The sequence below is a fragment of the Anguilla rostrata genome, chromosome 12, assembly GCF_018555375.3.
Source record: "Anguilla rostrata isolate EN2019 chromosome 12, ASM1855537v3, whole genome shotgun sequence".
Taxonomy (NCBI): domain Eukaryota; kingdom Metazoa; phylum Chordata; class Actinopteri; order Anguilliformes; family Anguillidae; genus Anguilla; species Anguilla rostrata.
The window spans coordinates 4,961,452-4,974,613 of NC_057944.1; the positions used below are offsets into that span (position 1 = coordinate 4,961,452).

At 42.6% G+C, this 13,162-nt stretch overlaps 1 protein-coding gene across 2 annotated transcripts in view; it reads left to right on the top strand.

The window, feature by feature from the left end:
• Positions 1 to 529: 529 nt before the first annotated feature.
• The window catches only part of zgc:172282 (leucine-rich repeat and fibronectin type III domain-containing protein 1-like protein), a 119,297-nt gene continuing 106,664 nt past the window's right edge, over positions 530 to 13,162 (top strand). The window contains exon 1 of one of the 2 annotated variants that reach the window (XM_064301892.1): positions 530 to 1,518. The gene's annotated coding sequence lies outside the window, so the exon portion shown is untranslated. The remainder of the gene's footprint in view (positions 1,519 to 13,162) is intronic. The other variant, XM_064301891.1, reaches the window with a different exon arrangement.

Below are 13,162 nucleotides of genomic sequence, written 5' to 3' on the forward strand. Positions count from 1 at the left end.
ATTTAATGACTAACTGGAATTTACTACAATAGATTATTATTAGATGTTGTAGATTAGTATTCTTTCATTGTCTTTCATGTCATTATCTGGACATAGTAAGCTGTGGTGCTTTTGTGATAAAGAGTTACAAATATTTTAAATAAGTATTTTATTTCAAAACGACCTAATAGTACCCAGTCATTGCCATTGACAAATACCATTGATTTAGATAATACTTTTATAATATTGTTTTATTATTCACATAGGTGATATCGGGGATACAAGGGATGACTTTATCGCAATTAATGTTCAGCTTCATACTGAATGTAGGATTGCGAACCTTTTCTACGATCGTTTTTGGTAAGGTGCCGTAACGTCGCGTAATCCTGTCATTATACATAACCTATTTGTCCACTCGTTTTCATGAACTGAATCTGAATCCTGTAGTTGTCTTAAATTATGACGATGCCGTTTTACAGTTTGTACGCTTCAAGGTTGATTGACAGTCGCTCATATTAGAAAACTACGCCCATGAACACCCTCAACCTCCTCCCATAAACCGAAGATACACACCCAAGATGACAATACAGCTGATTTGATATAAAGGTTTGATCAGCGGATTGCGTAGGTTGTCCCACACTCTCTCGGGCTGTGGTAAATTCATCTCTTTATATTAATTCTTTGCCAAAGGAAATCACGCAGTGACTAAGTTTGTGGATTTAATTTTTATATCACTAATGACGGATACCGTTTGCGTGGCAAATAAATTCCACTTGCTACATAGCTGTTTGACTTTGAAGGACGCGGGGATATTGAGCGCACCCGGAGAAGTGGTAAAACTGCAAGGCAGCGTTAATCTATCCCTACAATGCCAGTAACTATGTAAGGGGGACGAGAGCCGTTAAATGTTCGCTGCTGCCGCAGCGTAAAAGACGGGGTGCAGGTACAGCAGCGCATATTTCCTCGGATGTACCTGAAAAGGATTTTCCTGCTTGTTGAAAACAACACCAACGACCACAAAACGCGGATATAATCTGTCTACTGGGTTACAAGCACATGTTTTGGGAATTTTACCATCTTTTTCTGTGGGTGCCGAGAACAAATAATCTTTTATTCTGCATATCCTTGATTTTTGACATCCAAGCCATGCCAGTTGTAGATATCGATAAATATTCTATAATGAAAGACTCGATTAGATTTCGAATTAGATGGGACTAATTGAAACGCAAGAACTCTAATGAGACGTCGTTAAGAGTTCTCAGCTCCCTATCGCCGCCGAGAAAAAATAAGGCAATGTATGGGGTTGTGTTTCTGCTCTCCGCAACTTAAAACGACACGGCGGCGTTTTCTTACGATTTTACCCGTCTACTACAGTCCATTGGATTCGCGTTATTACACCTCAGCGCTGACGGACAGCGCAGGAGATTGTTAAAGTCGGAAAGAGGACTGCAAGGAGAGGGAACTCGACCTAAACGAAGAGAAGTAACCATCAGCGTTCACATGTAAAACCACTTTCCTTTCAAAAGCACCGTCGCACAGGTAATATTTTCATTACACGACTTTGATATGGTCTGGAACACATTCGGGTATGATGGTATTGTGCTGTGAAATACACGTCGTGGAATTAAACAACGAGTCTCCGGAACGCTCAAGTTGTATGTAACAATGGGCATAATGTAAGACAATTAAGAGGGATGGGCAAAAAATAGGGTTATGATATATGAGTCCACATACAAACTCAGTGCCTCGTTGGTCAGCTGTGCAGTGTAGCAAAAAATATAACCTACCCAGCCGCATTTTTTACACGAGTGGAACAATATGTCCAAGCGGCAGTGCTTTCATATAGCTCTTTTGAAACAGAGGATCACGTTCAACTAAAATAAAGATGGTTAAATTTGTTATTGGTGAAGTTTCTACTCATCCACGATGTTATCTTGTGACGCCTACATGTCGAGGAATTTTGTATGAAAGGTTCCCAATCAGTTGTGGATTATCTAGCAGAAGCGGTTTTGCGGTCTGAAGTAGCCTATAGGTTTTTTTTTCTTTGCATCTCGAGCGTGTATCCGGTGGTAAGTGATGTTGTATTCTGTGCTAACATCTGCTCAAGTCGTGCAAAGAACACATAGCAGTGGTGTTCTAATACTGTGGTGTATCGTACATGTTTTTATCTGGGGTGGATATTGCAGTTTCGTCTCAAATGAAGCAATGTTTCTACAAAGGTAAACGCATTGGTGCGCGTTTCTGCATCAGAAAAGGGCGAGACTTGGTTTCTATAGAGGTTGCACACTCTGTGAGCGCGTCTGCACCTTGGTAAGTCAAGTTGCCCCAAAGGGGGGGACAAAAAACGTTACTTTGCGGCATGGTTGTGGATCCCAAGCAAAATCTATATAAACTAAATTTGGTGCTCATGAGAGAATTGTATAGTAGCCTACTAGTTTGTCCCCATAGTATACCGTTTGCTCAGCAATAAACTGGTTATTTAAAATAATGGTAACACCGAAGTGCACCCGTATCGCATAAAACACAATATTGTTCATTTAAAGTAAAATATTAAAATGCGTGTTATTTTTTAAACTTCTTACAGCCAAAACATTCCCCAGCATAATTATTGTTAATTTATAAAAGGTTGAATACGCGTGTTCCATTTTCCCCGAGCCCCATTAGAAAATTGGCTATTTTCACTAGATGTGTTTTCTGCATTTAACTTGGGGAGAATACCTATTTTTCCCCATAGCCTACCAGCGGTTGCTATGTACCACGAAGCAAATGTTATGTTGGATTAGGTAGGGGATTGAGCAATTTGCCTGGCATTACCAATTGGTAGAAGCCAAGATATGGTCCGTGGTGTGCTGGACATGCTGCGATTCCGAAACAAATGCACTCGAAAATGAAATTTTGTTAAACGAGTGATTACAACGTCTATTGGAATGCGCCCTTTTAATTGCGGGGATCGCATTTCACTCCATTTGAGCTGTTTTGGATTAATTTTACATATATCTTAGCCTTTGGTACCACATATATAGTACATGTGCTTTAATATGCTAGGCTTTCCGTGGTTTGTAACGTGTTTTTCCCATTCAATAATATACCACACTTTGTTACCTCGGAAACATAATTAATGAATCATCCATTCTTGTGTGTGTGTGTGTGTGTGTGTGTGTGTGTGTACGTGTGTGTGATTGTAATAACACATACGGCATATCTTAAATGTATTAATTGAAGATAATAGCCTACTGAATATCAAACTGCAGCGCCCGATCATGTCTTATTCTTCGTCACAGGTAGGGGGCTGTGGTGTTCCAATCGCGATTACTTTTGCCACTGGCCCCTTTAATTTGCACCTGAGACGATATTTTCCGCCTGCCCATTGAAAAGAAGTTCTGACTGTGCTGCAATATGCAGTATGTCCGTTTTGTCCGCACATTCAATCTATCTGGCCAATACATTTCAATTTATTGAAACGAACGTGTTTTTCCATAACTTCTCTCTTTTTTATTTTATTTTAATGTATTTTTATTTTTTTTTCAAATTGTAGCCTATATATGTTCGTTTCTGTAAATTCAGCAGTCACATACTACCATCTCTGAGACGGGTCACAACTCCGTGATTTTCTTTCTCTGTGCTATTTCGAGAGATGCTGGAGATCGGGCTTGATGTGACATGTTTTAAAGTTCGGCAGACTTCAAGCTGACATACCGCGTAGGTGCCGTGCGGGTGATCTATCTCCAGAGATCCGCTATTCATGGTGTAAGATTGACAGCTTGTCTTTTGTTCGCTGAATGCTCTGTGATAGAGAGGGTGGCCGGGTTGCTTAAAATGGCAGTCTGTCGCCAGCTGAGCTTCCGTGGGTCTCAAACGAGCGGTAACCCACCACTATCTGTATGGGCACGTTTTTAGAAGGACGACACATGGCGAGGCCATCTGTTCGCGAGTTCACCATTTAAGTGCTCGAATTGTCCCAGTTGGGTAGCTTGGCTTTGGAATGATGGAGCAGTGGAAGGAAATGGTACAGGTTTAATTCTGATCTTGTCTGCCAACTGGCTTCTCCTCTCTGGTTGCCCTTTGAAAGAACGTAGATCTAAATCAAATCTGATAAAAATTGCTGGGTTGGGGGTTGCCATTGTAGCCACACTGTTTCCCCAGTGCAACTACAATGTGAGTATATTTGAGTTGCCTTTAACTTAAAACTAAAATTTACTGTTAGTGGTTCGTGAATGTCAGTAGAATATTTTTGATTGATTAAATTGGACCCTTTTCAGTGGTTCTCATGGGGTGCTATATTTAGTACACGGTACAACAATGCGCAAATCTCAACAGACGCATTCAGCTCTCTCCACGCCCACCCTCTTCTAGGTGGTCCTGCTCGGTCTCCTTGTTAGCACATGTATGAATTTTCAATCTCATTAATTGGAGACGACAGCACCGCAACAAAGCGTCAAGGTGGAATCGGAAATGGGGGTGGATGACATAATTGAATATTACATTGCATTACATTTATTTGGCAGACGCGCTTATCCAAAGATTAACATCTGGTGTGTGGTGGTGAAGAGGCCCAAGCCACATACCATCTATGGGAGATTCAGCGTCTCTGGGATGGTCTCAGAGCCTGACACGCTGGATGACACCCAGGAGGCCATCAACCCCGTTTACCCTCGGGTGGGATGCTGAGAAGACAACAATTTTTTTTAAAATTGGTATTTAAAAATAAAGAAAAAAAATAATAATAATAATAATTCTCCTATTCAGTTACTCAAACCTTACATTTTTATTGTTATGTGAGTACCAGAGTTAGGAATAGTGCCAGGTAAAACATATGCTGTCACTATTAATACTACTACTAGTACTACTTTTATTACTACTACTACTACTACTACTACTACTTCTAATAGTAATGATAATAAGAAGAAGAATTATAAATTGCCTAAAGATTCAGAAGGCTTTAGATAATGAAGCCTGACTGATTCTTAAAATGCACCAAACAGCTACCAAGGTGATGGCCTTGGAAATGATGGCTTGGAGTAATAATTCCCTTGTTAAGCTGACACTATCATTTATGTGAATGGACAGTAACTTTAGTGATATGCCATGTCATTCACTATATCAAATTGAATCAAACACATTAGGGGAAAATTAAGAATAATTTCCCGCTGTCATTTCCATTGGCGATTCCGAGTACACCCTGCTGGGGGGTATGCTGTCTCCTGGGAGTCCATGGCAGTCCCAGTTTTTGACTGGTACACCCAAAAATTGGGGGTTCCAGCCCCCTCCCCCCACCCCTTGGACTGTGTTCTCCAATCTCTCTCTCACCCCCCTGGGTCGTGATGACAATCTCCACCCAGGTCCATGCACATTTTTTTCCAGCATACTATTATCAAAATTTAGAAATTCTAAGCTGGCAGTTTAGCCCAGCAAACAAAAAGCCCACAGCCTTGAAAATGCTTGTGCTTGGTTGCAGATAAAGCTTAGGAACCCTTCCATCTAACTCCAGTGCCCTTTGCCCTTTAATCTGAAAAATACATTTAAAACCCATATTAATACTTTATTTTTTAGTACTTGTTTGTGACTTATGGAATGACATCAGCTCCTGGTCACTGAAAATAAATGTGGAATTGGCGGCAAAAAGTAACATTCCCTTAAATGTGTTGATGATAAAGCGTGTTGCGTTTCGCTTGAATGAAGATGTTAGCAGATTTTTCCACAGGATTCAGATATAATTGTTTTTGAATTGCTTTGCTTTGCTCAGGATGAAGTGCAACAGAGCTGTCAGGCCAAGGTTTTTATTGCCCAAATGCAGTGGGTGCCCAGGGACATGTGGCTATCGATCGCTTTGCAGGCCGTATGCGTTTGATCTCTCCGCGATCCGTCCTTTGTCGAAGTCTTCCGCTGTGTGCTCGGAAGCTTCCGCCAATGCGTGCAAACAGGAGGGCATTCTTCTCAGAGGCCTACGAGCTCTGTCTCCTCATCTTGTGTGCGTATTCGTGGAAGAAGCCTGTTAAAAACGCGTCAGAGCCACAGGTCGGTGGCATTGAAAGGCTTCGCTCTGCGGAAGACTCAGTCAGTTTGAGGAGCTATAGGATGGAGGTGGCTGGGTGAAAGAGAGCATTGTTTCTTCTGCACTGGTTGCATGGGATTCTTCTTGAATTGGTCTATGTACAGGGCTGTGTACTGAGTGAGTGGTAGAGCATTTATGTTCATGATCAAGTCACGACCATGAATTGTCTCGTTGCACTGGAAGTCACGAAACTTACAGTGCACCTCAGAACAGATACCCTTGTATCTTACTGAGAAAATTACTGTAGTTCCACGACAGAGTGGGAAAAAAAATAGCGATTTCAAATTGCAACTTTAACGACACAACTCATGAGATGCTACTTTTAGTGTTACACCAATGTGTTCACCTCAGATTTGAATAAAAAAAGGGCGCGAGGACACTTCTTTTAGAGGGCCCGTGTTCTCAACAAGCCCACCTTCCATTAACGTTGTGAGAATTAATTAACAGTTCTTACAGTGGACATAAAACATTCAGGTCAAAGTGACATTTTCGTTTATGTCAAAGGACATGGGTGCCGTTGGTCATTAGCTGTCACAGTGGAGCAGTGTGACATTTTCCATGTCAATCTGACATTGGTGGTTCACTGTCAGCTCACACAAGGGACGTAGTTCTTTGACATGTCATTCACTGTGTCAAACCTACAATTATCCTTGTTAAAAAACATTTCCAATTTTCTTTGGTCATTGCCATTGGTGGTTCAGAGTGTAGATTTTTTTCACCTTTGTTAGGAAGTGAGAAAATGCTATTTGTTTGAGAAGGTGCATGGAGAGCTACTTCCTGGATATCCACGTGGCATCACATGAATGTTGATGATTTCATCATTCTCTTCTCTGTGTTATCAGGCTGTTCCTGTCTGTAAATTAAAATGAAAGACCAGTTCTGCTCTGCTGCTGCAGTAGATATTCTGTAGTCACCGTATGAAATGTGGTCCAGGGGTGGAGGTGCCTGGGAATTCTAATTGTGCTTTGTGGAGTAGCCGTTGATCCCTCAGTTAATTACACTGCTGTTCGGCTCCGCGTGCTTCTTACTGCACCCAGCTCCACCCCCCCCCCCCCCCCCACCTCCCACCCACCCCCCCGAAACATATCTGACTCCGGCAACTTGACATTCTGGATTTAATGCTTGACAGTGGGTATTTCGCAGTGCGTTTGCAGTCAGCAGGCTCTCAATTATTCAGCTGATCCCGATCGAGCCCCGTTCGGTCTCTTGGGCTGTGTGCTGTGAAAAGCGCTGGCCCTCGGAGGAGCTTAAACAGCGGGGGGACCGCCTGACCCAGCCACAGCACGCAGCTGGAACGCCAGGCTGAGAGCCAGGCTCACCCCTTTCACTCCTGCTCTCTGAGGAGGAGATGACCAGAGGAGGCTTCCATGAACCCTGAGTCGGGTCGAGCTGCGATGGGCTGCCGGCGAGCTCCGTTAACTGGAACTCCCAAGCTGAGAGCCAGGCTGACCCCTTTCGCTCCTGCTCTCTGAGGAGGAGATGACCAGAGGAGGCTTCCATGAACCCTGTGTCGGGTCGAGCTGCAGTGAGCTGCCAGTGAGCTCCCGTTAACCAATTGGAAGGGTTTTTTTTTTTTCCACTCCTCAACAAAACAATGATTGGCTCAAATCTGTGAGTTACAGATGTAATAGAGTAGCTCTGCGTATTTTTGGTTTCGTGAAACCTGTCACTGGTCTGAGGTTGAGACTATGACTCACCTGTGGCGCACAGGTCTTATTGTGGGGCCCTGCCATTGACGCTCTTGACACTGAACCACTGCGGTGAAGCTGCAGGGACTTGCACAGTAAATACGGCACGGTGCAAATTGTCATGAAGATGAGAAGTATAAGTAGCACAAGGCGGTGGTTTCCGCTAAGCGGATAGATAATGATTAACACCAAGCTTGACCCTCTTTACCTATATGAGCAGGACCGTAAATCAGACCCTCAGAAACGTATCCGTGCAGTGCTCCTGAGAACGCTCCAGTCCAGACCCTCAGTAATCACCACCCACCCCCCTCCCCCCCTTCACCGCCACAGGAAGCCTTTGCTGAGGTTATAAATAACCCGTGACATCCCATCACCATCCGCATCTGCCTGCTGCACGCGTTACCGGGTTACAAGATGTGTTCCTGCTCCGCTTTTACTAAAATTAATTTTGAGATGCTGTAGTAATTAGGGCTGTGCCGATTAATCACTGGAAATCTCTAAGCGATTAAACACATTTTTTTAAGCACCGACGTTATTTTAATTATTTTAGCCACTTTCTTTTTTATGGTGTCCTGTTCGCACTGTGCATTGTCGTAAGATGGTGTTTGAAAGCATCAGTGCTGATCTGGTGTCAGTTTTGACGTCTGAGCGAGGTTGTGATATGGACATGGGAAATGTGTTCCTTGTACATCTCTCAGGTGATGATGTCGGTGTCTGCATGCACAAATGGCCAAAATCAAATGGGCATCCCCCAAAATGCTTTGCAAAGAACAGGAGGAAATGGTGCCATTTGCTCTGACTTTGAGCAGGGTTTAGAAAAGTTCTCCAGCAGCACTGGAATGATCCAAAATCATCTGAGATATAATCACCAACAGTGACTGTGAGTGACAAACCTGTAGAATCCACATTAGCAGATTGAGCCCGAGCACATCTAATTCTCAGCAAACATCAATGAGAGCTTTCACTTCGAAAAGGTGTGACAAAACAAGGCAACAAAATTTGACCAGAGGTGTTCCTGTACTTATTAAAGGACAGCTTTCTTGAATTTTTCTTTGTTGCCACTTAAATAAAACAGATTTGATCTTTTGCCTGTTTTTTAATAGAATACATATATTTTTAAAAGATTCAGTAATCCCAGCACCTTATTGTTGTTGCATATTCTCAATCAGACCTGGGTCAAATACGTATTTGTTTTGGATTGAAATACTTTTCTACGTTTTACTGATCTTGTATGGTGTATTGGAACCAATGAAACTACTCTCAAAAAGTGCAGACCCCATCTTCAGGTCATATTGGCAGGCTCAATTACACCAGGCAAGATCAATAGAGCACAGAAACGTTTTTGTTTTGGATTCAAATACTTATTTGACCCAGGTCTGTTCTCAATGCATTTGAAGTTGTCTGCTCTGTACTACCCATCATATGGCGCGTTTCTGTGATTTTCACTCTTATGTAGGGCTCAGTATGTGCTTTTGAAGTCTTCTGCGTGGCTGCTTTCCCAACTTTGTATTTAAAAGCATATCTTGGCTATAGTTTAGGTAGCACGTCATTTTAAATAGAAATTCAGAACCCCCCCAACACATTGTTTCGCACTGGGTAACCATTGCAGCATTTTCCCCAGGATTTCTTTGTTGGAGGGGTGGTGAGATGTTGGGGAGGGGGTGGGGGTGGGGGGTTGCTGGTGAGATTGCAGACTGGGGGGTAGGCACCTCAATCAATAAAACTCCTTTCTGCCTTGCCTCTCTTCACTTACTGCTTGTGCTGCTTACACAAGTGGCAGAGCATCCCCATGAGCAAAATCGTGGAAAGTCACCATCTGTGGGGCATCTCCCGAGTGGCCAGAATACAAGTTTATAAGATGTCGTATCCGTACACCTCACATGATTTAGGGTGGGTTAGAAGACATTTGACATTTAACAATATCTTGGTCAACATCAGCAGATACACAACAGTGGTAATTGTACAATGCCATGTAAAAGTATATGCCTTCCTGATTTTCTCTTTAATTGTAGATTTGCCACACTGAATGGCTTTAGATCTTAACACAAAATGTAATATTATACAACAAGAAACTGAGTAAACACAAAATAAACACAAAACATTTTTAATTCATAATTTGATTTATTGAGAAAAATGATCAAACTCCTGTTTCTCCCACGTGAAAAAGTGATTTCCCCATTAGTTACTCAATCTAGCAATGAACCTGATAACTGATAATTAGATTCAGCTGATTGAATCTACACCTTACTCATATTGAACCTTACCATCAGAATGTTATAGTCACAACAAACTTTCTACAAGCACACTACGCCACAATCAAAGGGAATTTGAGAAGGGATGAGAAGTTGTTGAAATATATCAGCCTGGAAAGGATTACAAAGACATTTATAAGGCTCTTGGACTGAGTGAGAGCCATTATCTCCAAATGGCGAACACTTGGAACAGTGGTGAATCTTCCCGAGAGTGCCCGCCCTGCCAAAATGTCTCCACGGGCACTATGACAACTCATCCAGGAAGTCACAATAGATCCCAGAAGAACATCCAAAAAACTGCAGGCCTCTTTAGCCTCAGCTAAGGTCAGTGTTCATGACTGTACAATGAGACAGAGACTGAGCAAAAATGAGATTCATGAGGGAATAAAACAGGCGGAAACCACTGCTAAGGAGGAGAAACATCAATGCTCATCTCACATTTGCAATGAAGCACCTGGATGCTCTATTACAGATTATCCCCAATGCTGTAGCAGGACCTGAAACAAGCAGTTCATGAATTAAAGTGGTTCTGCAAAGAAAAGTGGGCTAAAATTTATCCACAGCGATGTGAAAGACTGATAACAAATTATAAGCATTTGGTTGTAGTTATTTTTGCTAAAGGTGGGGCAACCAGTTATTAAGTTTAAGGTATGGGTGATATGGGTGTTTGATGACTTTCTTAATTAATTAAAAGAGATTATTTTCAAAATGTGTTTTGTGTTTACTCCCTTTGTCTAATATTACATTTTGTCTAAAGATCTGACACCATCCAGTGTGAAAAACCACCTTTGTGATAGAGATTAAGCCTGATTACAGTTATTAGGTTTTTTCAAGCCAGCTAACGGCAAGAAACCCTGGCTATGTTAAGCTTCCTTCCTGGTGTGCCCCCTGGATCCCACCCCTTATCTGGATCCTTTGTGGTGTGCCCCCTGGATCCCACCCCTTATCTGGATCCTTCATGGTGTGCCCCCTGGATCCCACCCCTTATCTGGATCCTTCATGGTGTGCCCCCTGGATCCCGCCCCCCTCTATGGATCCCCATAGTGTGGCCCTGAAACCCCCCCCCCTCTCTGGATCATTCATGGTGTGCCCCTGGATCCCACCCCTTATCTGGATCCTCCATGGTGTGCCCCTGCCCCCCCCCCCCGCCCCCCAGATCCTTCCTGGTGTGCCCCCTGGATCCCACCCCTTATCTGGATCCTCCATGGTGTGTGCCCCTGGATCTGTCTCCAGATCCTTGGAAAGGCTCACTGCAGATTGCCAGGCATATAGTCTGAAAACAGTGCGGCCACCTCAAATGCCATTTGAGGGCCAACAGCTGTTCTCCTGGTACGTCCTGGCCCTTAACTTAATATCTGTCACATGATCTAGTAGGAGATTAACTGCCACTGAAGCATCTTCATGCCTCAGTTCAAAGCCTGGTTTTAATGAACATTTGGCCTTAACTGTGATTTACAACTGAAAGTGGAATGTTTTCTTACTCAAATCCAGGTCAGCAAGGAAATTAACAACCGCTGAATTCTCCAAACTTATGGAGAAAAAAAATTCCAGTTGCATGCAAGTCAGTGTTGATGAAGTATGTTGATTGAATCAGGATTTTTAATCCTCTGGGTGCACAAAAAACCCATGCTGCAAAAATAAATAAGTGATTGAAAGACTGGGAACCAATGGGAATATCCTGGAAGATGAAACTGTTAGCCTGCCAACATGGAAACATTTGTGGGGTTGATCTTGTCAGTATTTTATGTCATCCCATATACACCCCACCTATAGTGGGGTAAATGTGAGATAATACACCATCTGTGCACAGGTGTAGAGGCGTTCAATTTTATTATTTTATCCAGGTTTTGCTCATCTGCTGTGACCGACCTGTCTTCTATAGCCAGTGGCGGAAACTCGAAGATAGATCCAGTTTCCATTTTACCACCAGGACCTGACCGAGCCCCCCTCTCACCTCTGAGGTTTTTCTCCTTGAATATAAAAAAAAAAAAAAAAAAACAATCTGCAGAAACTTCCTGTTTCGTTGAATGTGTAAATAAGGCTAGCTTCATTGGGCCGATCATGCATGGTAAATGGTAAATGGACTGCATTTATATAGCGCTTTTATCCAAAGCGCTTTACAATTGATGCCTCTCATTCACCAGAGCAGTTAAGGATTAGGTGTCTTGCTCAGGAACTTGACACGCCAGCGAGTTTGAACCGCAACCTCCGACTGCCAGACAATAGGTCTTACCTCCTGAGCTATGTCGCCCCATACATACTCCACATATGCTGATTTGGCTACAGAAAGACATGATTAATAAACACAGACCAACGGTCAGAGCTTAACAATGGTGATCATATTGCTTTTGCTGTTTTTCACCCAGTGGACACTGATTAGCATTAATGGCTGAAAGATATTTGCATTTAAAATCTTGTGCTTGATCCTTTGGAAGCAGTTCCCTAGCGTCTACTGGGACATTTTTATACCTTAGGCACTCAAAGTAAATAGATAATCCGTTAAAATAAAATCAAGTAACTTGGAATATATTTATGGCTTTTAACAAAATCCTTGGTCATTTAAATGAAATAAGTTCCTTGGTTACATTACGGGGTCAGTCAATACTCTTTCCCAGATACTCTGGTGCTCTCAAGCATTGATTTTCAAATCTGAACATGAATGGACATAATTTCAAATGATTCGTTTGACTAACTCTTTCTCAAAAAAATCATTTGATAGCCAGCCATAATATCTGCTTATGTGTCTCGGTTTTAATGGCTTCGGGGGGGGGGGGGGGGGAAGAGAAAAGAAAAACAATAAACTGTGAGGATAACATGATTGCGCTTGAAGATGATAACCTCTCATTCACACCAGTGCACTCGGTACTGCCTCCGGTGTGCTTCTCTCTAAGTGACACGCCGTGAACTTGACAGCATCGCGACCGGTTTTTGTAAATGGTCTCTACGTGGAGGCAAACATATTTCCGGGGCTTTTAAGTTGTGTTTTCCTTACAGCTCCGGCCTACACGCCTACGAGAAAAGGACTCACTTACCTTCATGACCATACATGTCGACGGTCAACCCTCGTGTGCATTTTAAAGGCTTTTTTACAGTCTCGGTGTGTTTAAGCACATGTATAATGTATGCTAATGGCTGAGCCAAGGAATATTTAATCACGTGTGTTTTATTCATTCAGCCTTTGCATATGCATT